Source organism: Lissotriton vulgaris, chromosome 2_1 (genome assembly GCF_964263255.1).
Source record: "Lissotriton vulgaris chromosome 2_1, aLisVul1.2, whole genome shotgun sequence".
Lineage (NCBI taxonomy): Eukaryota > Metazoa > Chordata > Amphibia > Caudata > Salamandridae > Lissotriton > Lissotriton vulgaris.
In genome coordinates this window covers 357,482,408-357,505,808 of record NC_141687.1, presented here as the reverse complement: position 1 = coordinate 357,505,808, position 23,401 = coordinate 357,482,408, and the positions used below count along the sequence as shown (strand labels likewise).

Sequence of the window (23,401 nt, the reverse complement as noted above, 5' to 3'; positions counted from 1 at the left end):
CGAGTGTCTTTACTACAAGTACAGTAAGGTAAAATAGGTGCATACCAGGGGATTTCTTTTTATGACTCCGTGCAGTGACAATGAAATGCTTGGGGGCTTTTTGCTCAATCCATTGTTTGTACCATGCTTTCTTAACCAAACCGCTGTCATGTGTTATGAATTCCTTCCAAGATCTCGGCCTGCCAATGCGCTTGCGCATTGCTGGCGGAGATTATAGTAAGTGCAAAAGAACAGTCTGGCAATGGCGGATCAAGCACAGTTCATGTGATCTATGCACGTGCACAAACCAGCCACGTTACAAACCACCATTTGTCTGTCAGTGCCTCACATCACACTTCAAAGGCCCCGCTCCCAGCCCCCGCGTGCGCACACCAGCACTCTCCTACTTCCCCAACAATCCTCCCACGGCCGGCCGCTCTTCCCATTCACGCGCTCTGCAGGTCACCATTTGCCAGCATGTGGCCGCTAATTCCTTTTGTTCCCGCCCACCTCATACCCCTTTCATCTGCCATCCTACAATGTCATCCTCTTCATCTGACTCTTGTAGGTTCTTTCTCATCCGTCTAATCCTTTTGTCACAGTGCTCCTCTTTCTTCTGCACTTTTCTGCGTTTCTCTCTCTTATTCTGGAGTAAACTCTTTCAATGAAAAATAGTTCCTGGTCCCCAAATATAAATACCGGCGAGCCCCACCTGCAACCAAGGGCTCAAATTAAGCACTGATTAAATACACATAAGATTACAGGTTCCCCTGATCCGCCACATTCTTCTAGCTAGAAGCATGGCCTCCTGTCTTGGAGATTACGGGACCTCTCATGACGTGGCTCGCCTCCCCGCTATCGACCGCTACTCAAGGCTGCTCAAAATTCCTCCGCACGGCTGGTTTCTCACATTCCTTGCTCCTCGCATTCCTCCCACCTGCTTCCCCAGCTACGGTGGCCCGCCGAGTCGACTCTCCTGAACATTCCTCCGCATTGTTTGTCAGCACTTCCATCGCTGCCCCAGCCCTCCTCAGATATCCGCGAACTTCTACTAATTCAATCTCGAATCAATGAATTACTAAAGCAGCCACGAAGATCAAGCCAGATTATAGCGCCTTAATATGAAACCCAAAGCGGATAGCGTCTCTCAGCGCTGCCCCGGATACTCGCCTGAGAAGGTTCGACCCGTCCATGTAGCATGGTTCAGGCCGTTAGACACATTGCTAAGTATTTTGGTCTCAGTGATGATAATAATGATGATTGAACCTATATGTCAGATTCCACCATGTAGTGCCTCTTGGCGCTAGTACCTCATTGTGGTTCTGTCACACTGCCAGATTCCACTGTCCTGACCTCTCTTCTAACACGTTTACGTTTTCTTGTTGGAATATGGATGACATACGACAACTGGGTTCTAAACAACATGTTCGGCATGTAAACGTGTTTTGCTTTTTAATTCACAATCAAATATACAAGTCCAGTCTGGTCACTAGATAAAGCTCTCTACCAGGCTTTATTGATGTAGCCCTTTCCATGGATGTTTCACGAGAGCCATTTCTATTGAATGTTAGATTTTTCCATATTTTCAGCTGCAAGAACTTCCCTGAAACATGAGCCTAAACGTCTGGCTGTTGCATGTAGGCACTGACCAGGATAATAAGAGTGATGGCGGCAATAAAGAAGGCCTGTGTGCATTCCTCAGCCTTCACTGCTTGTTTATACGGGCGCTAGATGCTGTCTGCATTAAAGTCCTACTGACAGCAGCGTTCCTCTTAGTTGACTCCAATGATTCAGACTAATTTGCTTTTATTTGTTTTTGCTTGCCTCATGCTCCGTTTTAAACTCAATTAATCCCCTTCTTTCCCTTACATTTAATTTACACCCCCTGCCGCCACATAATTACACTGCACTGCATTCAATGCAAAATACACTCCAAATACCACTCAGTGCCACATAGTTACACGCCACATAATTACACTGCACTCAATGCAACATACACTCCAAATACCACTCAGTGCCACATAATTACACGCCACATAATTAGACTGCACTCCATGCAACATGCACTCCAAAAACCACTCAGTGCCACATAATTACACGCCACATAATTACACTCTTCTGAATGCAACACATACTCCACACAATACCACTCAGTGTGACATAATTATATGCTACATAATTACAATGCACTCAATACAACATACACTCCAAACAATAACACTCAATGCCACACAATTACACACCACACAATTACACTCTACTGAATTCAACATACACTCCACAAAATACCACTCAGTGCCTCAGAATTACACGCCACATAATTACACTGCACTCTATGCAACATACACTCCAAATACCACTCAGTGCTACATAGTTACACGCCACATAATTACACTCTATCTATCGCATCACCACAGCATCACTCAACACCACCACAGCATCACTCAGTGTGACATAATTATATGCTACATAATTACAATGCACTCAATGCAACATACACTCCAAACAATACCACTCAGTGCCACATAATTACACGCCACACAATTACACTCTACTGAATACAACATACACTCCACACAATACCACTCAGTGCCTCAGAATTACACGCCACATAATTACACTGCACTCAATGCAACATACACTCCAAAAACCACTCAGTGCCACATAATTACACGCCACATAATTACACTCTACTGAATGCAACACATACTCCACACAATACCACTCAGTGTGACATAATTATGTGCTACATAATTACAATGCACTCAAGCAACATACTCTACAAACAATACCACTCAGTCCTACATAATTACACCCCACACAATTACACTCTACTGAATACAACATACACTCCACACAATACCACTCAGTGCCTCAGAATTACACGCCACATAATTACACTGCACTCAATGCAACATACACTCCAAATACCACTCAGTGCTACATAGTTACACACGACATAATTACACTCTCTCTATCGCATCACCACAGCATCACTCAACACCACCACAGCATCACTCGTCGCCACCATATCACTCAGTTCCACCATAGCAGCAGTCTGTGCAACCATTCAACAACAACTGGTTCGAATATGTTCTCTCAATGTTTCAAGATTTATTACAAATGTCATAAAAAGATGTTAATATTTCCCTTCTGTTCTTGGATTTTCGTCACAATAAAATACAAAAGTTTAAGCTATTGCAATCATAAATTACAATAATTTTTATTTAAGTATTAATTATTAAAAAAATTAAAAGAAATTGTTATTTGTAAGATCAATACATCTAAGTCACGTAAATACAACACATAGTGCATTATAAATGCAATAGGTGTCATATTTGCGAAAGTTAAAAGTATTGATTGGCATTGTAAATGACAAAGCTATTAATTTTGCTATTTTCAAAACCAACACATGAATACAAAATTTGTCATTTACAATACCAATAGCTCAAACTTTCCTAATGCGAGACCTATTGCATTGCAAATGCTTGTTCTACTGGGAACTCTTTCGTCAACTCCCCCCCCACACCGTAACGCACTCTTGCAGTGGCATTTGAGTAAAGTTCCCTCAGGAACTTGACCAGATTCAGTGGAGCCCCCATGTCAACCAGTAATGTCCAAAGTTTGGAGTGGGAAACGCAATCAAATGCGAACGATAGGTCCACATAGACCATGTACAGGTCTCCTCCTTTGATGTAAACATATTTATCTATCAGAAGAGAAAGATTTAAAGCCTGTTTGATGGTCCCCAAGCTCTGGCGAAACCCGTACTGTAGATCTGAGATAATCCTGCCATCGTCTGCCCAATCTTGCAATTGCTCTAAAATGACTCGACCTGCCACCTCCCAAAGGGAGTCTAAAAGAGAGATTGGACGATAGCAGGTTACTGACTCCCGGTCACCTTTTTTAAAGATGGGAACTAGTACGGATTTTGACCATGAAACCAGTATGCCTATATTGCAAGGTGCATTCAGGACTCTAGTTAGAAGGGGGGTCCAAGGTCCATTTGAGCTTTGAATAAATCAATAGGGACGCCATCTGGGCCCGGTGCCTTCCCGTTTTTACTTGCTCTCAGTGCCTGGGCGGTTTGTTTCAATGAGAACTGCAGGTCAATTTGGTAGGCACTATCTAGGATGTCCTGGGAATTAGAGTTCTGAGGTTTTAGGACCTGAGGTTTAGCAGACTCAGGACCGCCTGAAAAAATCTTGGAATAATGGAGAACCCATTCCTTTTCCTCTATTGCTAAATCTAGCTTTGCATGGTTAGTATTATCAGTTAAAAAGGGAGACTTGACCACTTGCCAAAAAGCAGCAGAGTTTTTATGAATACAGGTTTGATGCAATTGGTCCCAGAGTTGGTTTTTTAATTCTTTTTTTCCTGTTTTTTAATGCAGAGTTATAGGCTTTCCTTAATGATGTTATCTCGTGTGGGATCCTCACCAGTTTTCTCAATGCAGTTTTTAAGTTGGAATAAGCAACCGTACACTCGTGACTAAATCAACCCTTCCTCTTTTTTGGCTTTAACGATCAATTCAAAGTTGTCAATGATTTCTGTGTGTGTAGTATCTGGGGTAAGGCATTTCATAATGGAGGGGTAGGCCCTCGCTATCACTAACTTTGTTATTTCCATTGGGTCTACTTTCCCCCATTTCAGCGCATATCAATTTAATCTGTTTAATACCAGGCTATTTTGTGATAAAATGGAACCCAGGCCACTCTTCGGTTTATGGGACAATGACAGAGAAATGCTGAGAGGATAATGATCGCTTAATGCAATTGTGTGTCTAATGAAACCTGCATCTATAGTCCTCTCACCATTTGAGACCAGGATATAATCTATAGTTGTTTGGTATCCTCTCCCGTGAAATGTAGGGGCCGGTATTAGATTCTCCTTGTTCAGGATATTTGCCTGGACCAGGTATAGCTCAAATAAGATTTCATTTAAACAATTACCTAGGGTAGAATGTCTGAAATGTGAAATGGGGTTTTCAGATTCATCTAGGATGCCACAGATAATATTATTATCAGTAAGGCATGGTCCCAGATTGAAATCCCCCCCCCCCAAATAATTACCTCTTCATTAGTTGTCTTCCTTGTTTTGGTTATTAATATAGATCGGATCAAGGATACCAGGTTCACTGCCTCAACATCAGGAAGATTATTATAAAAATTCACTAAAAGGAAGTTATCCCTGTTGTTTAATCTCAGCCTAAAAATCTGAAAATTAGGATCCAGATTTATAGGCACTACTTCCGTTGTATTGAGGAGATTTGAAACATAGATTATTAGACCTCCTTTCGCTCTGCCTGAGATGGAAGGTTGGGCAGGTGTGAAATAAGTTTTAAATCCCTCCATATGTATCACGTCAATAGTCCAGGTCTCTTGAAGCGCTATAATATCAAATTTACAGCAAAAGTCCCTCCATTCATCATTTATGACCTTCAATTGTTGGCCTGCTATGTTCCAAAATAGAACTGCAATACAGGGTTTTTTCTCCTCCCCTACACATCCCTGCGGTTGGAATTTAGATCCTGTGCAGAAACAGGGATAGAATGGACCTGATTCAGACCTTTGGACTTGCCCACCAGGTCAATAGATGGAGTATTTAGTTCTATGCTTGTAGAAGACACCTTTTGTGGGCTATCAGCAGCATATTCTACTATGCCCCGAAAATCAAGTCAGTCCACTCCCCCCAAGCCTGATAATACCGCGTAGCGGTTATACACAGGTAAGAAGTGATCGTCCTGATGTTGAAATATGGGCCTAAAACGGTCATCCTGATATTGAAATAGGGACCTAAAACGACCATCCTGATGTTGAGATGGGGGCCTAAAGTGACTATTCTGATATTGAAGTGAGGGGGTAAAACGATCGGCCTGAGGCTGAGATAAAGGCCCATAACCGCAATCCTGATTTTGAGGTAAGGGCCTAAAAACATTATTCTGATATTGATATAGGGGTCTATGGTGATCCTTCTGATGTAAGGGTAAAGGCCTAAAGCAGTCGTCCATATGTTTAGGTGGGTGCCTAAAACATCAGCTTGATGTTTAAGTGGGGGCCTAAAGTAATCATCCTGATCTTGAAGTAAAGGTCTACTGCAATCGTCCTGGTTTTGAAATAGGGGCCTCAAATTTGTTACAGCGGTCATCAATGCTCTAGGGTAAAAATAGGGCAAAGTACATGCTATAATTGCTTTGCTGCCATTTGAGGGGGACCAGCTTAAAACATGTCTAACTGCCCTTTTATCTCTGAAATTTATTATAATAATATCCCCCGTAATGACCTTTATTCTGTATCCTAGCCAGGGAAGGCACCTAACGTTTAACATTTCACCATTTATGTTTGGGGGAAGTGGTCGGTTCTGCCTGAGCCAAAATATGATTTATTTTTTAGCTGGTATTGGTCTTCTCTCTTCCCATCCTCTAAGACAGGGACTGCTGTGAGGACCACCACAAGCGGAGCTGCTTCCGGAGGCAGTTCCACATTTTGCCTCTTAGGTACGGATGTCCTCGCGGAATCTTCATGGCCATTAGATTTTTGGGCACTTCCTGAGAGATTAGGTTTCCCACCTATCTGAGCCTCTTTTTCTGTGATTTTTACATTTTGCTGAATTGTTTTGGGGGACATTGGTTTCAGGGTTTTTGATTTAACTTGATTCGTGGATTTTGCTCCCTTTTGGACAATAGTGTTTGGGGCTGATACAGTAGTTAAGGGCACTAGTGGGGGCTTTAGTAAATCCTTAGTTCCCTCTTTGATTTCCCCGTTTGCCTGTTCTAAGTTCCCCAACTGTTGGGCTATTCTTTTTAGTCTCTCTACTAAAGGCAATATGAGAAATCTAATCAGTTTTTCAATACTGCCCATTAGGTCAGTGCCAGTTGTTTCTATTATTGGGATGTGTGGTGGAATAGCTGGTGCAGGTAATGTGGGTGTATTAGATGGGGAGCTCTTAGAGTTACCAAAGTTAGTTGGATTAATCTTATTTCTCTGTGGTCCACTCCCCCTCTTTCTCCTTTTTTTCAGGGGAGGGCGTTGTTCTCGGGAAATTTTGGGAATTGTGTTAGATTTTTAGACAGTCGCTACAATTGGTGACGATGTGTCAGGCAGGCCTTCTACCTCTGGTATCGTATTACCAAACGAAGCAGAAAGGTTTATGATCAAGTCATTATTTGACTCGAATGGGGGAGTTCTATCTCAGAGTAACGGTATGCTGTCACAGGAAGATGCATCAAAACCCTCGTTTTCGCGAAGCGTGCTGGAGTGCGGTGACATGGCTTGCTGTGACGGGCCCAGAGATGAACGTTTATTCTTAATAAACTCAACAGAACGACGTCTCTCGGCCCGGCACTCAGCAAGTGCAATATCCCTGTCAATTCCTGCGGTAGCCCTAATGACATAATTGTCTAACTTTCCTCGATTGCCTCCTCCTCCCACTGAGCATTTTTCTTTGGGGACAGGCAAGGTCTTAATGCGTACCAAACACTATGGAGAGCTGGTGAATTCACACTTAGCCTTTAGTGCTGTTTCAGACAGAACTATAATTGTACATTTATCAATTATCAAAAAGGCCAAATGAGGATCTTTAAGTGGATCAGCTTACCAGAGTCTTGTACAAACAGTCCGTCCTCGCCGTGGGTTGAACGTCGAAGGGGAGGAGGCCCAGCCCGGCCTCCACTGGCCTCTGAGGGCCTAAGAGGGCGCTCCTGCGTCGCGGGGAAGATGGTGAAGTTAAATAGGGTGGGAGATGTGGGCCCGGCTTCCTCCCGGGCCAGGTGGTGCCAGCTGAAGGATCCTGGGACTTGGAGTCCGCCTTAGTGTTCCGGCGCGATTATCACAAGCCCAGGGTCACGGTGCTCTCCTCGCTTGCCTCCAGAGTCCTGTGGGCAGTTCCAAAGTAGAATAAAGGGTCTGCAGTCGCCCTCGCAATAGATTAAAGACCAAAAATCCACACGCTGCAGCTCCCGCGAAGCGGGAGTGGCGAGGTCATTTAAAGCAGCTGGGAGGTGTGGGCGCGGCTTGCTCCCGGGCCAGGTGGTGCCAGCTGAAGGATCCTGGGACTTGGAGTCTGCCTTGGTGTTCCGGCACGACTACCACAAGCCCAGGGTCACAGTGCTCTCCTCGCTTGCCTCCAGAGTCCTGTGGGCAGTTCCAAAGTAGAATCAAGGGTCTGCAGTCGCCCTCACAATAGATCAAAGACCAAAAATCCACATGCTGCGGCTCCCGTGAAGCGGGAGCGGCGAGGTCATTTAAAGCAGCTGGGAGGTGTGGTCGCGGCTTGCTCCCGGGCCAGGTGGTGCCAGCTGAAGGATCCTGGGACTTGGAGTCCGCCTTGGTGTTACGGCGCGACTATCACAAGCCCAGGGTCACGGGGCTCTCCTCGCTGGACTCCAGAGTCCTGTGGGAAGTTCCAAAGTAGAATAAAGGGTCTGCAGTCGCCCTCGCAATAGATCAAAGACCAAAAATCCACACGCTGCGGCTCCCTGTGAGTCTACCCTGCCACGTGGTACCTCTCCAGTCCTGGAGCCTTGGGAGTGGGCCTAAGGTGTTCTGCCAGCCTCTGTGGATCCAGCAGAACCGACACATCTTCTCTGCTTTACAGCGCTATCCTGAGCTGAACTGACTCATTTATGCTGTTGTGTGGATTGGATCCATCTCCAAACCCCCCATTGCTGCTACAACCCGAAACACCTTCATAACCACAACTGCGTGACGCATCCTTGGCATAGGCCCTTGCATCCCTTGTCGACGGCAACCTTAACAACGATGCTGGACTCTGCATTGCAGCTTCGCAGCTCTGAGGTACTGCCTCATCGCCCGCCTGCACACCGCATCCTCTATGCTGGGATTGCATTACAAGTTCCACTTATGGGATCCTTGACGGCGAAGCAAGCTCTCGCATCTCAGCCATGCCACATCTCGGAACCAACGCACCACTTCAGTTGCTCAACATGTCTTCAGCGCAGATCTTGGCAATGCACTGCAAACCAGGATTTAAGGTATTTTATTCAGTGGACCTAACTGGGCCCCTGACTTTTTCCCGGTCCGGCGCGACCAGATAACCACAGTTGGCGCTTTGTGATTAAACATCTCCAGTTCTAATGATTGGATTTTTGTCGTTTTGGCCTTATTTTATTAATACACTTTTCTAATTTGGTGTAGGATCCTTTTTGTGTGGTGTTTTTCATTTTATTACTGTTTGAACTGTTGCATAAATACTTAACACACTGACACTAGGATAAGCCTATTAGTTCTGAAAGTGTCTTTGGAAGAGAAGAGATTTTAGATCAACTTTGAAGATCCGGGTAGAGGAGGTGGCACGGAGTAATAGGGGAAGTGAATTCCAGATTCTCACCGCATTGCCTGAGAAGGATTGTGTCATCGATCTTTCCCTTTTGAAGATGGGGGCTCAAGAAGAAACTTTTCCGCATTGCGAGAGAGTCGAGAGCCTCTGGACAATTTCAATGTATTTGCCAGGTAAAAAGGGGAGGACGTGTGCAAGGCTTTGTGTGTGATGCAGGCAGGTTTGTAAATAGAAATTGCCTCGATCGGGAGCCATCGAAGAAAGGACAGAATAGGAGTGATTTGGTCACTTTGTTTAGACCCTGAAATGAAGCGAGCTGCTGAGTGGCGGATGGATTTGAGAGGGGAGAGGTGGGATTTGGGTAGGCCCGTCAGAAGAGAATTTCAATAATAATCCAGTCTTGAGAGAACCAGCGATTGTACCAAGGTTTTTAAGTCTTTCTCCGGGAAGAACCGACGGATCCCCCACAGAAGGCGCAACTGGTTACCGTGCGTTCTTGGCAATAGAGTTGATGTGGGAGATTAAGTTGAGTCTTTTGCCAAGAATGACACCTAGAGATTTAGCGCTGTTGACAATGATGGGTTTGTTGTTGAGTAAGTTCAGCTGATCCCTCCATGATTGAATGGGAGGAGGTGAGAGAGAGGTAGAAAAGAGGAGGAATTCAGTTTTGGCAGGATTTAGAATGAGTTGGTGCGGTAACAGCCAGTTGTGAATGGAGTTGAGAGTAGAGTTGAGTAATGAGAGATCGTGTGCCGAAGACAGCTTGAGGTACATTTGAGTGTCATCCGCATAAAGATGGTATTGGATCCCAGATTTGCTTAGGAGGTTCCCTAATGGTTCGAGGCAGAGATTACACAGAGTGGGTGCTAGGATAGAACCTTGAGGGACACCTTGACCTACAGCCAATGGAGATGAAAGACTGTTCGCTATCTTAATCATTTGGGATCTGTCCGAGAGGAAAGAGGCGAACCATTTAAGCACTGTGCCATCCAATCCCATTCTCTGTTGAAGAGTGTTGAGGAGGGTGCTATCATTAACAGTGTCAAAGGCTAGTACGGAGTGCTTTCGCTATGCACAGGTCAAGCATGCGTTGACGGCGGTTCTGCCAGCGGAGGCAGACCTACCCGAGGCATCTCCTCTTGAAGACAGAATTTTGGATGGCCATCTGCCCGAAAAAACTATTTCCCTGATTTATAAAAAATGTATTAATCATAGGGTGGATCTCCTGGTTGAATGAAGGGATAAATGGTCGCACGATGGTATTGAACTAGATGATGAGGACTAGCAAGCTGCTGCCTCTTCACCAACGGTAGTTGCAATCCCAGCGCGCCTGCGCCTTGTTCAGCTGAAAATATTGCACAGGGTTTATGTCACAGGGCCCCGTGTAGTTCGGATGGGACTGTCGGAAACGGATCTGTGTAGACGGGGTTGTGGCTCTGTGGGTACTTTCCTTCATATCATCTGGGAGTGTCGTTTTGTGACCAAGTATTGGAGTGGGATACATGATGTCATGCAGGAGGTTCTGGGAGTCGCTGTGTTGCCAGAAGCGCGGAGATGCCTCCTGAATATTTGGAAACCTACGGATCTAAATGTGGCGCAGACCAAATGGGTAACTCTTGGTAATATGATAGCGAAACGGAATATAGCCAGCAATGGGGGTCTGAGAGGGTACCATCCGTTGAAGAATGGACGGAAAACATGGATTGGTGTATGTTGCGCGAGAAAACTGTTCATATGGCAAGGTGCCGCCCCCGTAAGTGGATACCTGTGTGGGGGCTGTGGAACTGTTATAGGGGGGACATTTGTGTGCCACCTGTAGATGTGCCCATTGATATTCCTACTTCTCCGTGATTGTGTATGATTCTGTATCAGGTTTCCCGCTTTCCCATCCCCCTCTCCTTTTGTTAGATGGTGAGCAATATGGGAGACTGTCTCCTCCATGTCATGTAGTGAATTTTGTTTTGATGCCTTGTGTTAATAAAAAGAAGGCTGCAGAGAGGTCTAGAAAAATCAGAAGACATGATTCCCCAGAGTCGAGTATATGCAACACATCATCAATCACTTGCAGCAGGGATGTTTCAGTGGTGCAATTTTGATGAAGCCAGATTGGAAAACGTCGAGGAGATTATTGTCCATAATATGTAGGGAAAGTTGTTTTGCAACACGTTTTTGGTGATTTTCGAAAGAAAATGAAGGTTGGTGATAAGGTGGAAATTGTTGAGGTTGGTCGCATCAGCGGAGGGTTTTTTAGAAGAGGGGTAACCTGCTCTGATTTAAGGGCAACAGGGAGGGAGCTTTGACTGAAGAAGAGATTAACTAGCCTGGTCCAGTAAGAGAGAGTATGGGTGTAGAAATTGATGGAGAAGACGCTATGGATGGGGTCAGAAGAGTGGTTGGATGGTTTGGTTTCGAGGATGCATTTGAGGAGGTCAACTTCCGAGATGATGTCAAAGTATTGCCAGGCGACTGAGGATTTCTGCTCCTCAAAGGGAGTGGGGTGGGCAACTTGATCCACCAGTGCTTTGACCTTTGACCTTTTCATCAAACAAAATAGCGAAATTGGCTGCTTTCTTTGTGGAGTCCTCGGGCTTAGTAGTTAGGGGAGAACAGTTTGGGTTTTTGATGAGGTCAAAAAGTTTTTGGGGCCTGTTTTTTGACTGAGTCAAGGAGGGATCTGAAATGTGATGCTTTTTCATGGAAGATGTGGTTGTGGTATTTGGATCTTGCTGAACGTTACAGAGAGTGATTGGAGGTAGAAGGAGATTTTCTCCAATGTTTCTCCAGGATTCTAAGGTTTTTCCTTTCATTGTAGAGAGCTTTATTGAACCAAGGTGCTGAGGGGGTGGGTCTTTTCCTTTTGCTTTAGAGAGGAGCGACATTGACGATTTCAACTGCTAGGACTGAGAGGCACTGAGCGGTGAAAACATTGGCATAAACGTTAGGGTCAAGTCAAGGAAGTGAACGCATTGCAGAGTCACAAAAAGTGTCAAGATTAATATTTTTAGTGTTGGCGAACCAGGTAGTAGCTCTTTTAGGTTGGCCGAGAGTTATAACGTGCGAAAGAGGAAAACAGAAGGGAACGAGGAAGTGGTCAGACCAGTCTACATGGATGTGGGGAGCAGTAGTCAGCAGGTCTGCTTTGGATATAACAAGATCCAGAATTAAGCCCTTGGAATGAGTGGTTTCCGAGCAATGTTGGAAGAGATTGTTGGCTGAGAGAAAGGTGGCAAGCATGTTGGCAGCCAAGTCTTCCAAAGAGCCCCATTGGAGATTGAAGTCACCCAGGAAGATCTGCTTGTCACTTTGAGAAAATTGGTCACTGATGAAGTCAGTGAGTTCCTCCACAAAGGAAGAGCAGTTACCTGGCGGGTAGTAGATGGCATGGAATCCAGGGTGAGCCATGATGTATTTGAAGTTCTAGGGATAGGCATTCGAATGTATGGAAAAGGGTGGTAGGGAAGGCTTTCATTTGAAGGGAATTCCTGAAGATGATAGCGACACCAACCCCAATTTTGTCTGATCTGTCATTTCTGAGGATAGAGTAGTCAGTGGGTACCAGAAGAGCAAACAAAGTATGAGAGGAGTCATTAAACCAGGTCTCAGTGAGGAAGAACATGTCAATATTCTGGAGGATGGTAATGTCAGAAATTTCCAATTTGTGTTTGATTGCAGTTCTGCAGATGTGGAGCAAGCAGTGCAGTTCTGACGCAACTGTTTAGGTGATGGGGGTGTTAAGGCTGTTAAGGGAGATAGGGATAAGATTCTTGAATGAGGGTGCCCGGTAAGAGGGAGGCTGGTAGGTTCTGACAGAGGAGATGGTCTGAATAGTGACATGCGTAATTAGGAGAGGAAGGTGGAGGGGGAGTGACGCTGGTGGTCTTGTAGCTGGCTAGTAGGTTGGAGATGTCTGTAGGAGAGACTGTAGTTGGCTTTATTTGGGTGCGGGAGCACGGAACTCCTCGGGAGGATAATAGGGAAGGGTGACAACTTGGTGCTTAAAAGTGAGATGGATGTTACAAGCTGGGAAATAGAATAGATGAGAGAATCTAGTTTATTTTCCAGGGAGAGGAGAGCTGAGCACGGAGTGTTGGATGGATAAGGACGGGAGTGCGGAGAGAGAGAGGGGATGGGGAGGGGTAGGGGAATTGGATAAGGGATAAGGGAGGCGGTGCAGAGGGATATTGAGGACGGGGAGAGAGGGATGAGCTGGAAACGGGAGGGAGTGCAGGGAGTGAGGGAGGACAGGCAAGGTGGGGGAACGGGATAAGGGACGAAGTGTAGATGGAGGGGGAGGGGAGGGGTGGGGAGTTGGGGAGCAAGGGTAGAAGGTGGGGAAAGATGGTGGGCGATAGGAGTGGATGGTAAAACAGTGGTGGGAAGAGAAATATTTTTACTGGTGTTGAACAGAGGGGAATATTAGAGATCATAAACAGGAGGAAAGGTTGAGGAGTTGGAGGGGGTCTAATGAGGTCCAAAGGAAAGGGGAGAAGAGAGGAGAAGAGGCTGAACAGGGAGGTGAGGACAGGGGGATAGATGAATGCCAAAGGTACGTGGAGAAGAGAGGAGAGGGTGATGTACAGGGGGGGGGAGGGTTGGTCCAAGGAAGGCCAGAAGTATGGGGAGAATAGAGGAAGGTGCTGGACAAGTACTGTAGGTTAAGAACAGTGATTGAAGGGGGACAGGTAACAGGTGGAGTGGGGGGAGGCGAGGAAGGATTTGTTGAGGAAGGAAACATGGTTAGGAAGTAAAGGAAGAGGGAGGGGAGGTTATAGAGAGAAGGGAGGTGGAAGAGAAGAATTTAGGTGGAATAATAAGGGGGGAGGTTGGTTGGATTAGGGGGGAGGTGAAAGAGTTAGAGAATCGGGCAGGTGGAGGGTGGGGAGGGGGAGTAGATGCCTGAGGCAAGGATAGACTAGATAGGGGGAGGAACCAATTGGGAAGGAGAAAGAGTGGAAGAGGAAGGAGCAAAAGTAGGGGGAACAAAGGGTAGGCCTGTGACTCCCGGGAACGCAGCCTGATGGAGTATCGGGGAGTCAGGGTGGGGAAAGGGAGAAAGGAGAGGAGCTCAAATGAAAATCCAGGGAGATCATAGTTGTATGGGTTGGACGAAGGGAGTGGAAGAGATGGTCAAAAAGAGAAAGACAGGAGTCTGTAGCTTGTATCATGACAGTGCCATTATTGTAAAGTGTAATGGTGAGAGAGCCATTAAAGCTAGTGGAGGGGGAATTTTTTAGCCGCTGTCCATGCGGGATAGATGAGGAGGAGGAGACGTTGAAGGAATTGAAGAAGCTGGTGGACCGGGAAGGGATATTGTGAGTGAAAAAAAATTAAGTCATTAAGTCATGCCTGTTGTTGCCAACTCCCCAGTGGGACTTGGAGTCCCAGGGAGCACCGCATTCCATATGACCCAGTTGAGGCCGGGGGGAGGAACCCTTCAGCAGTCCTCCCGCGGCATGAGACGCACACAGGCCATGCCCGGGCAAAGGACAGGGACATCTGCGACTGTCCATGCCTGGACAAGGCTGGGCTGGGCCTATCCTATTGGCCTCAAGTTATTTTGGTAATGCTGTTTTCTTCTGCAACATACAGCTAGATTCCTCACTTTTACTCTCATAGAAGTAAATGGAATTAAATTGCCAGTGACTTAATACATTACTTGTGACTTTCTTTCGACTTTCTCTTAACTAATGGAGTCAAGCGATCTGGCGTGGGCTTCTAATTCGGAGGACCAAAGTGACTGTGTTTTATTTTTGTGTGGACTCTCTCGATAACATGGGGAAACGTAAAGTTGGCGAGACCAAGGATGATGTTGATACTAAACACACAACTATTGATAGTTTTCTGGCATGAGCTCTGGGGGCTATCTCTAAAGAGATTAATTTGGCCGAGCGTCGCATATCTTTGGGTATGGCCATACCAAGTGGGCTAAGTGGCCATATGAGGAGTAATGCAGGAGCATGGCTTGGGAGTGGGAGAATTAACTAGTGGGTTGCGTGATAATCAGGACGTTCAGGACAGTCATACCTCCCTTAAGCTTCCCAGGGAATCAGAGGCAATACCAGAGACAGCTCCCCCCCATTCAGGCCCCTGCTTCCCAGGTACGGTCACCAAAGGCCAAATTAAAGAGGATGTCGAAGAGGGCAGTGGCCGCTAACCAAAGCCCCGCTGTACCACTTTGGACTAGGGCTGACAATCATTCTGCTCCTATTGATGAGCCCCATTGGGAATTTGCCCTATGTACATTTGTTGAGGTTGTTAAAAATATGGTCTTACCACTAAAGGAGAAGCTGGAGTGTTTGGAAGACAAAATTGATAAAGTAACTTCCCTTTGTTTTTTTATGACTACTAGGTGCACGGCAAGCGCCAGTGATACTATAGAGGAGTGGTTCCCTATTAATGTAGGTGAGAATAGCTCTGTCTTTAATTCTAATCCTGTTAGGACTCAATTTACTGGTAAGGTGCCCTCCTGGGTCAGTTAGTGAGGGGTCCCGGGGGAAAGAACTGGGGACCGCCTCAACACCTGGCCTCTCGTGCACACAGTTAGTAGCCATGGATAACCAAAATTGGAACTTCCTCCTCTGTTCGGACAACCAGCCGCAGAATTTTCTGAACCCGCAGATCCCTGGTCTAAGTACTGTTGAATTTAATGGTAGATTGTCTATTTGTGACCCTATCATTTTTAATCTGCCACCTGCATGTTGTCCATATGTGACTCTTTTGGTCAATGTGCCCCCCTTGAATCCAGGACAACAAGAATCCACTGTAACCTTGAAGAACAATGTTGTACATTGGCTGAACATGAATACCCTATTTTCTTCTGAGCGTGTACCCACATTTTGTCAGGAGAGTGGGGTGGGTTGGGCCACTTGGGAAAACTCTTAGGGGGATTGTATTATTATAAAGATTTGCCATCCAAGCCATGCTAGGGAAGTTCTGATCAAATTACCCTTGTCTTCACTATTAGTTGTACCATGGCTCTTTGTCTATTGAACTTTTTATCATCATTTACACCGTCCTAACAATACTAATAAATTAAATCATAATCTACAGAGAGCGTATGGCCTCCCCCTTGGCTGTGTCTATTAGATTTCAAGTGCTGAGTTCTCTCCAAAATAATGTCTGACTTACGGATCTTATACCTAAAGTAAGAATTGGCAGGGAAGATCCTGTGGGAGTAAGTGTGGCTAAAACTAGGACGGATTAATTTAATCCTAAATTACCTGGTAATGGTCTCTGTAATAACAATGGCATTTTTGGGTCATTTGATAGTGTTGAATCTGCCATTAATGTTATACATAGTACTAACCTTAGCCTCAGGTGTGTATACCTTATTGATCTAGTCTCTAGGTTCACTAAGGAGCTCATGAACGATTGTTATAACTTTGCATGCTGGATTGTGGATGAGATGTCAAATAAGATCGGAAGTCTAGAAGGGGAATGTACCATAGCTGACCTCGATGTTCTTAGTTTATAGGAGACATGGAGTGTGAATCTGATACATGTTGAGAAGTTTTCTTCACACTGATTAGGTGCTATACCCTCTTGTGCGGTGTGGGCTAAGAGAGGGTTACAGATTGTTATTTCTAATAGGCTTCCTGTAATTATTATATATATATATATATATATAATATAGCTTAATGGTAGGACCGCCTTCCTAGTTGATGTGGCCTACTATCAAGGGAGAGCATGACCTGGTTTTAATTAATTTCTACAACAATGTGTTTGATCGTATGTGTAGCAAGGTGGCCCATGCCCTTGGACTTGATTTGAAAGCTTTCCTCCGCCATATTCGTTCCAATTTTGGGATCATTTGGGCGGCAGATTTTAACTACCAGGTCTGTTCCCTTGTGGCATCTTCCGCGTGTGGACTCTTTGATCAAGACTGGGAGGGTGTCACTCACTTTTGTCATAATGAGTATGGGGACGCCCTCAATTTAATTATTAATAAGTACGCTCTGCATCAATTGACTTACAAACCGGGAGGGAATGGAGTTTTAATCCCTACCTTTAGAGGAAGAAATGCTGCCACGATTATTGATCATATTGCGGTGTCAGCTTAAGCAAGTCATAAGTGCAGTACCCCATAAGTGTTCCAGACCTCAAACAGTGACCATAACCCCGTCATGATGCCTTTCCTATTCCGGGGAAAGAAAAATATGAATTCCATCTGTAGTTAGTAGTATCATTCCCACATGGCCTAATGGGTTGAGAATCAAATTGACAGGATTTGACCCACATAGTTTAACTTGTGACATTTTAATTAGTAAATATTACGGAATGTAATTGTTATTTAAATGATGAGGTAGCTCCCCAAGTGTTATTGGACAATTTTAATCATATAGTAAATTCTATTAATGAATCTTTGACCTGTGAAGAGCATCCCTCTCAGGTAAACATAAAAGGATGGTTTGACCACTCATGTACTCTGGCATCTCGGCGCCTTAAGGTAGCCTTACATAGTTCACCTAGGGATACTGTGCTATTAAATCCCTCTGCAATGATTATAAAAAGGCAATTGCCACAAGGAGTAAACCCCTTCAGGGAGAGGTATGGTCTAAGCAGGCTGTAGCTGTAAAACTCACTTTTTGGGAGACGGTTAATGCCCTGTTTCTAAAAAAATTATGACACTCCAGAATTCAATTAATTTGTTCCTTGTGAAGTGAAACTTGGGTGGAACATTATTCTACCATTTTTCAATGTAAACTTAAGGAGGGTGAAGTAGAATTCCATGCAATGATCTTAGGCCAGAGCCCTCTCTTATTGAATATTTCTGTTGCAGAGGTATCTCTAACTTTTAGAGAAAGTTCTGGGGGAAGGGCGCCAGGACCCGACGGGGTCCCTGTGGACGTTTTCAAAACAGTTGTAGATTTATGGGAACTCATCTTGACTAGGGTATTCAATGCTGCTGCTACATGCATAATTCAACCATCATGGGGTATATCTACTGTGGTGCCAATCTATAAGATATGTGATAGGTCTGACCCAAATAATTATCACCCTATCTCACTTCTGGACTCCTCAGTAAAAGTTATGAGCATAGTGTTACAGAGGAGGCTAGAGAATTGGGTTGGGGAGAATGCTGTTTTATCTCCAGTTCAGTTTGGCTTTCGAAAAGGTCATGGTACAATAGAGCAAGTTAACTTGTATATGTTGATAGGAAAATATACTGGGGCGAAACCGGGGACTCCCTATCTATGTTTTGCGGAATTAAGTAGGGCATTCCACTTAGTGGACCACTCAATTTTATGGTCAACATTGCTGTTCCTCAGGGCTTCAGTTGCAATTGTTAATTTTTTGGCATGCCAGTATTCAAACTTATCAAGCAAAGTACGGTATGGACCACAGGGTGAATGCTCGCCCTCCTTTAAAGTAGAGCGAGGAATACAACAGGGTTGTGTGTTGGCCCTATTACTATTTTCTCTTTTCATCAATGGGGGGATACTTTTTTACAGGCTATTCAAGCTGATGCTCCTTGTGTTGCCGGGCATCCTATTCCAGGATTATTATATGGTGATGACGCTGTGTTGCTATCTAGGACCCCGGTTGGCCTACAGAAATCATTGGATGCCTTTGGGGAGTTTATGGCCTCAAGGAGTATGTTGATTAATAAATCCGAAACTGTTAAAATGATCTGCGGGCACAAACCCCAAAAATATAGTTCCTTTTACATCAATAATACACCTATTGATGGTGTAAACTCTTTCTGTTATCTGGGAGCCCTATTTTCGAGCAATGGCTGCAGAGCCCAACAAGTACTTAATGCTATGGCTAAAATGGGCAGAAGTAAAAATGGATTTTTTATTATTCCTCTAAGTTGGGCAGCAGGCCAATTAGAGAAATGGTAGCAATATACAAGGCTAGATAAGTGGCTACTGCTACTTATGGTGCCGGCCTTTGGGGGTATACGTCTAGTAAGCAACTGCAACTTGAGGGGAATAGTTTTACTAATTGTTTACTCTGTCTACCCACTTCTGCTTCTAACTTTATTAGTATTATTTTTTTTGTGTAAATCTTTTTATTGTAGAAAAACATTTTACATGTGCATATTCATGGCACCAAGTGTTTAGCATATACTAATTTAAGCTTTGTTACATTAGATGTTATCCCAACCCCATGACAGTTAGTCAGGTCAATCTTCACCATGATTATTCTGTACAGGTTCATCCAGTAATGGATGGGGGTAACTGGAGGGGGGTACAAATGTCACCACTATAGGCATTCCATTTGGCCCATACTTGAGACCACTTTTTCGGGCATCCCCAGGAGACATATAAGTTTCTTTCTCGAAACATGCACCAGTCCATATCTTTTTTCCATGAGTTTAGGCCTGGGGCTTCACTTGCCCCCCACAGTCTGGCAATATTACGCTTGACTACCATATGTCCCATGGGTCTCTCTTTGCTACTCAGGTCTTTCGGTTCCCATACATTCAAGACACCTTTTGGCCTCTAAGGTCTGGTCCAGTCCCAGAACTTCCCCCATACAATTGAGAAGGTCTGTCCAGTATTAACTTATTTTGGGACATTCCCACAGGATATGCAGGAACGTACCTTCACTACCACAATGTCTCCTACAGCTGGAAACTTCTCTATAACCCATGTGAACCAAAGCTGGACCCGAATAATATACTCCATGGAGAACTTTGAATTGCACCAGTTTAAGTCGTGATGAAATTGCGACTTCGTTAGGGGAGGCGAGCGCCTCCGTCCAATCTTCATCATTCAGTTCTGATAGGTTGACTACCCATTTTTTCCGGAGCCATCCCAGGGGATCAGAGCATAATTGATCAACTTTCGGTAAAAGTGAGGGAAATAGATTTCTTAGGTATATACCCATCTAGTAGCCTGTCCTCCAGTGTAGTAGCCTCAGGGAGTGACTCCCCTAACTGTATAGTTGTATTTAGGGAATGTCGCATCTGGTAGTATCTAAAGATTTCTGAACCTGCGAGTTCATATTCTCATTGCAATACTGAGAACTCTTTCACCTTACCCTCTTTCCATATATCTCCCACCCGAGACAGTCCGATTAGATCCCACTTGTCAAATCCCTTGGTCTTCCGGAGGGTTCCTAGCAGGTACGAGTCCCACAAGGAAGTGGTCTGCGTAATTCTCTTGTCCCATTCTAGACTTTTATGTGCGGTATTCCAGTCTGGACCGAGTGTAACATGGGTCCGGTCAGTCCTAGATTGGTGAATCTACAGTAAGAGACCTGGTGGAGGACCCACCCGGCAGAAGCCATCTGTCCAATATATATCCAGGGTCATTGTGTGGACGGTACATACCCTGGTTGATAGCTGCAGTTGTGCTGCCCAGTAATATTTTTTTATATCTGGAAGGCCTATCCCCCGCCAACATACCAGCCCCGTACCAACTTCGGGAATGATATTCGTGGCGTTTTCACCCACAATAACTTTATTTGTTCACTCTCTATGGCCGCGAAGTATGCCGCAGGAACAGGAACAGGCAAGTTGTGTAGAACGTATAGAAATCGGGGCAAGGACATCATTTTAAAAAGTGCGGCCCTGCCCAGCAAAGAGAGCAGTAGAGATTTCCAGTGCTCCACAGCACTTCCAAGGCTTCACAGTGGTGGTAGGAGATTGTGATCATAGTATGATTTAGGGCACAGCTTTCCAAACTGTGTGGCGCGACACATTACTGTGTCGCGCCCCAGCCGTTGGTGTGTCGCGGGAGGAGATGCCTTCTGCCGGCAATCGGCAGAGTCGAGCTGCAGGGGCTCTTAGAAGGGGCGAAACAACAACAAAGCCCCATTAACATGCACAATGTCTTTAACGACCTGTGAAGTGCTCGGGTGCGGCTATGAGCGGGCCCGGGATGCCACACACGAGGGGGGAGGGAGGGGATTGAGTGGGGGCTGAAGCCCTGTGATGCCAATGGGGGGGGAGGGGATTGCATCATCTGCATTATTTGTCGATCCTGCATATCTTCGTATAACAAGCATTTACAATGCAAGGCGAAACCGTTGCATTGTAAATGCTTGTTCTCAAATGTTGGTGTCAGTGGAGTCATAGTACACAACTGTTATTGCCAAACCTAAAAAACGAGGTAATGTGTGTTTTTACAGTCATTGAATGGAACTGGTATCTGTCCAAAATAAAGCGCGCTCTTTACTTCGTTAAACAAACATTCACATGTATTTTTAAGGATATTTAGACACTCCTAGTAGCAAAAGTGCACATTGCCTCGCCACCAAACTTGGACAAATGGCCAAAAAATTTCTTTTTCGAAATAACAGACAACGAAATACGTGGAAGGCACATGCAGTCATTGTCATGCCCTCGTCGTGACAGTTGTGGCTTTTAAGCAGGACATATGCTTCTAAACTAGAAAACAGCACAAGGAAGCCAACACAATGCATAAATCACGCACTAAAGGAAACTTGTCTGTAATTTATTTGTACACACGGGAACGCATACTCCAAAACGTATTGGGCAGTTCTGTTTCTTCTCAGGGTGGCATGTCGGGGCTCTTGCACAAGGGGTGCCAGTGCTTCTGGGGTCTGATCCCTGCCATGGCAGTAGGCCCCTGGGTAGCATGCCTGCGAGGCTGCTCTTAATTCTCAACTACTTATGAAAACGTGCTGTTTGTGTGTGCCCATTCCCATTCTTCAGGTCGGCCAGACACTGGCACATTCCACACAGTCAATAAACACCTTCCGTGCCTTCAAACATCTTAACGTAGGTACCCAGGACACCTTCGCAAATAGGCCCAATTTAAAGAAATCAGGTGGGTACCAGAAATATAGCGAATACATGTGTAACTTGCACCAGAGGAATCTAGAAATGCACAATGTTCTTTGTGAGCCAGGGGTATTGGCACAGGTAACAGTGAGAAGCTAACCCGGCAATCAACATCATTGGCACAGCAATAATCAGCTTTTACAACAACCAAACTGCCACAACCTGGGCAATAGGTGTGGGTGGGGTGTGGGTGTGTGTGGGTGTGTGTGGGGTGTGTGTGTGGTGGGGGTGTGTTTGTGGGGGGTGGGGTGTGTGTGTGTGGGGGGTTGTGTGTTGGGTTGTGTGTGGGGTGTTTGTGGGGGGGTTGTGTGTGGGGTGTGTGTGGGGCAGTTGTGTGGAGTGGTTGTGGGTGTGTGTGGGGTGGGTGTGGGGGTGTGTGGGGTGTGTGTGTGGGTGGATGTGTGGGTGTGTGTGTGTGGGGTTGTGTGTGGGGAGTGTGGGAGGTGTGTGTGTGTGTGTGGGGTGTGTGTGTGTGGGGTGTGTGTGTGTGTGGGGTGTGTGTGTGGGGTGGTAGGTCTGTGGGCTGGTGTGTCTGTGGGGTTGTGTGTGTTGGGTTGTGTGTGGGGTGTGTGTGGGGGGATGTGTGAGTGGGGTGTGGGGTGTGTGTGGTGTTGTGTGTGTTGGGTTGTGGGGTGTGTGTGTGGGGTTGTGTGTGTTGGGTTGTGTGGGGGGGTTGTGTGGGGTGGGGTGTGGGTGGGGTGTGGGTGTGTGTGTGGGTGTGTGTGGGGTTGTGTGTGTGGGGGTTGTGTGTGTGGGGTGTGTGTCTGTGGGGGTGTGTGTGTGTCTGTGGGGGGGTGTCTGTGGGGTGGTATGTCTGTGGGGTGGTGTGTGTTGGGTTGTGTGTGGGGTTGTGTGTGTGTGGGGGGGTTGTGTGGGGTGTGTGTGTGGGTGGTGTGTCTTTGGGGGTTGTGTGTGGGGTGTGTGAGGTGGGGTGTGGGGCCCGAACCCACCATAGGTTGTTCGGGCTCGCTCTCTGTGCTTCCTCACGTTACTGTGTCCCTGAAATTTTTTTCACAAAAAGGTGTGTCACCAACATGAAAAGTTTGGAAAGCTATGATTTAGGGTCACTGGCAATGTGTATACCTAGGTATTTGAAACTGTCCGCCGCCTCTGTCACGCTACATCCCGTAGGCAGGGGCGGGAACTTCCCCTGTAATACATAGATCAGCGACTTAGTCCAATTGATGGTGTATCCGGAGTACCTGCCAATGGTGGTAAATATGTTGGGGACTCTACTGATCGATAGTTACTCGTGGTGTTGCTAGGTATAGCAGAATGTCGTCCGCATATAGGGAGGTGCAATTCTTCCAGTCCTCTGACCATCTCAGCCCCCTCACGATGGGATCCTTCCGGATACAGCTCACCAAA

At 45.7% G+C, this 23,401-nt stretch overlaps 1 protein-coding gene and 1 pseudogene across 1 annotated transcript in view; one reads left to right on the top strand and one right to left on the bottom strand.

Moving 5' to 3' along the window:
• Nucleotides 1-23,401, bottom strand: part of TLCD1 (TLC domain containing 1) — a 63,361-nt gene that overhangs the window by 30,189 nt on the left and 9,771 nt on the right. The gene's annotated exons all lie outside the window — the stretch shown is intronic.
• The window catches only part of LOC147730341 (LHFPL tetraspan subfamily member 5 protein pseudogene), a 28,750-nt pseudogene that overhangs the window by 523 nt on the left and 4,826 nt on the right, over nt 1-23,401 (top strand).